The sequence below is a fragment of the Pygoscelis adeliae genome, unplaced genomic scaffold (assembly GCF_000699105.1).
Source record: "Pygoscelis adeliae isolate BGI_AS28 unplaced genomic scaffold, ASM69910v1 Scaffold83, whole genome shotgun sequence".
NCBI lineage: Eukaryota > Metazoa > Chordata > Aves > Sphenisciformes > Spheniscidae > Pygoscelis > Pygoscelis adeliae.
This window is the reverse complement of record NW_008824467.1, coordinates 1,441,561-1,445,001: the sequence shown is the minus strand read 5'-3', so window position 1 is coordinate 1,445,001 and position 3,441 is coordinate 1,441,561.

Sequence of the window (3,441 nt, the reverse complement as noted above, 5' to 3'; positions counted from 1 at the left end):
CCCAGGATCCTTGCTTTTTTGGACACCTCCTTGAAGTTTAAGTGATCTAAAGCAAATTAAATCCTTCTACATTTTAACATAATATGACATGCTCCGAGACTGATAATTTCATGACAACCAAAGGTTTGAATTTATTTTTAGACATCCTGGTTCCACAGAAAGGAACCGACCTAAGAGATGAAACAAAAGGAAGAAAAGTGTGAAAGGCAAATTAATATCTGCGATTTATGTGGAACAGGTGAGGAGCTCCCAGCTATTTCTGACATACAGCCTACCTCAGTAAAGGTTGTGTAAAACACAGCGACCGGTTACCAAGAGGGGTGAAAGTCCCTGGGCCACCAGCTGCAACACGAAGCTTCTCCATCTGTCTCCAGCCTTCCAAGTGCACATTCCCCTGTCAGCCTGCAGCCATTCAAGACAAAGGCTAGCACAAACTTTCTTCCATCTGAGGGGAGGTAAATGGGATCCCTCAGAATGGCTACAGGAATCGATATATGCTGCAGAGAACAGTCCCAAATTCCTAGCTAGTCTGGATCATAGAGGCAGCTCGTGTTAATGATACTGAACCGTCCACAAGGCTCTGCCCAGCCTTGCCAGGACTGTGAAGGCTGTCCTTCTGCAGTCACTCTTCTGCAGGGCTGATGGCAGAGAGCACTGTCATACAGGGGCCAGGATTATCCCAGCAAGAGCTGCTTGGGAGGATGCCATTGCCGAAGCTGTGAAATCAATGCAGAAGTGGTTTGTGGCATCCTCCTGCTTGCCTATCACTGGCAGCCACCCGAACCTCGAGTACTAACAGAGCTAACGCTGAAACAAAAGAGAAGAGCATGAAAGAACCATCAGCTTCTTCCTTCTTCTCCCATATCCTTCTTGCCCTAGCTGACTTAATGACTTGAGCTACATTTACATCTCTTTACAGATACAGATCACTAATGAGAACCGCAGCATTCCCCTGCTCTGGAGGACAGCATGACTCAGCTGTGACTGGAGTGTTGATCAATTTATGGAAGCAGGACATGAGGCAGTGAAGGGAGGGGAACTAGGAATCATCCTTTCAGTCCCAAGTCCTTGAATTTCAGCCCAGGCAGGCCATAACCTACAGCATGTAGCAGAAAGAAAAAAAAAACCAAAAAAACAACAAACTAAACTAAAAAAACAAATCACACTGGTGCAGCAAAAAAATCGTGAGACAGCAGCCAGAAATTCAGAGCACATAGTTCAAAATACCGGTGTGATTCATGGCCAAAGAACGCAAGACAAAAGTGCCACTTCAGAGCAGGCGCAGGGTGCGTGCACCAGGGGAGACCCTTGACTCACAGGCTCTGGGAGATGGTTGTTGGGGGTTGTTTAACGTGAACATAACAACGCTGCAGTGAGATTCAGGTGCAGATGTGCCTCCAGCTGAAAGGGTTCCAGTGGAGTAAACCGCTGCATGTTGTCTTCTTGCACGGTGGAGCAGAAAGGGTTGTAAATTCCGTTGTAAATTCCCAATCCCAAAAACCAGTGTGATTTGTTTTTTAGTTTAGTTTGTTGGTGTTTTGTTTTTTTTTTTTTTCTTTCTGCTACATGCTGTAGGTTATGGCCAGCCTGGGCTGAAATTCAAGGACTTGGGACAGAAAGGATGATTCCTTTTCACTCAGCCTGTCATTACTGAGTGGTACAGTCAAAGGTATGTTTGCTGCTTGGTGCTGGTTATCATTTGGAGATTCACACTGATATTGTGGTACAACCTTCCTTGACACGGGAGTGCCGCTGTTGCTGAGGCCACCACCAGCATGGTGTCCTGCAGTTGACTACTGGACTTGAGAAGCTTGGGAGAAGTGAGGCACTCCTTCAGGCTGTCCCCTGTCCCAGCCTTGGCCAGCCCTGCTGACAGCGCTCAACACTGACCCAAAGAAATTACACTAGCAAAAATTTCCTGCGTGAGTGCCATTTGGTGAGCTGGAATTAGATCAGAGAAGCAAAATATCTCAGACTGAGTTAAATAATGTATTGAGGACCTCTCAGCTGCATGGGTGATGACAGCTGACTGTCCCGTGCGCCGCTGCCCATTGTTTATTCCTGGGCTGTTTGCACAAAAGCAATACGTGGAACACTGAAAGCCTGTCTATATCCCAATAACAAGCTATTTGATTAATGAGTCATCTGATATATATAATTGCACAGTATCTAATAACAGAAAAGTCTGGTGGCTATTCATGAGTCCTGTTTCCCGAGAAAGAAAGGGTATATTGTTTCAGTGAGTAACCTGTAGAGAGAATCTGGGATAACATTACTACTGTATCTGTACGCTTAGGAAATACAGCCTCCAAGGGGATACGTTATACTGTTATAAAACACCCTTTGGTATGTTTTCACCACACAGGGGTGATGTGCTCCATGGGCTACCTGATAGCTACAGTGTATGGGTGGCTTCCCATACACTAAGGCCTTCCACCTCTCAGTTTGAGAGAGAGCTGGTGAGAAAGCAGCGGACTGGCCACTCACCTGCCCCTCTCTGCTCCCCCAGGTCTTGGGGGCGGCTGGGACCTCTGGGTTTGGGGCAGTTTGAGACCAGAGGAGGAAGAAACGAGCCAGCTGCTGGCTGTGGTGCCTCCACCAGAAGCAGGCTATTGCAGCAGCATGGAGTGGAGACAGGCACGGAGCAGGGTTGCGATGTCTGCAACGTCTCAACACCATTCCCCAGCCGTCCCATGGGGCTCCGCTGCCCACCATGTCTGGGTGCAGTTTTGCAGTGCCTCTCCTGGTAGCTGGCCCTCTGGCCTGCTGTGAACATTTCATCAGGCCCTGAGGGGTGCCTCCCTCAAACAGCGCAGGGTACCTGAGTTGCTGGGACCACTTCCTCTGCCACAGATGTATACAGGCATGTTGTATGCATTTTGAGTGGCAGTATCAGACCTGGGACGCAGAAGAATAAATGATAGAAGTTTTCTTCCCATTTGAGTTACCCCACAGACATGCCACTAGCCAAGTGCAAACACACGAGACAGATCATACGCACAGTTATGTACATTACATTAGTAGGTGCTCTTCTCTGCAGATGTGTTTAGACACAATTTTTCATCTAAACAGAAGCTTGGAATTTAAGAAAACCAGATGGAGCCTGGGGACAAATGCATCATGCTGTACCTCAGCATGCATCCCCCTTCAAGCTGTGCTCTCACGTCTCTTTGAAAAGAGGCATGCCCACCTTGGGCGCTGCCCTGGGCAGACCTGGCGGCAGCGGCAGCCCCATGCCACGGGCTCAGCAAAGACCGAGAGCGATTTATACAGTAACGTTCAGATTTGGCAAGACCACAAGTAGGTATAACCTTGCCAGCTTTAACCCAGGTCTCGCGGCCACAGCATCTGGGCAGAGATGGTGTTTCTGGGCACCTCGATGTGCCCTGACAGTCCGTCCAGCCTGCTGCTGGGTGAGGGGTTTTCACGGGCATCCACGGT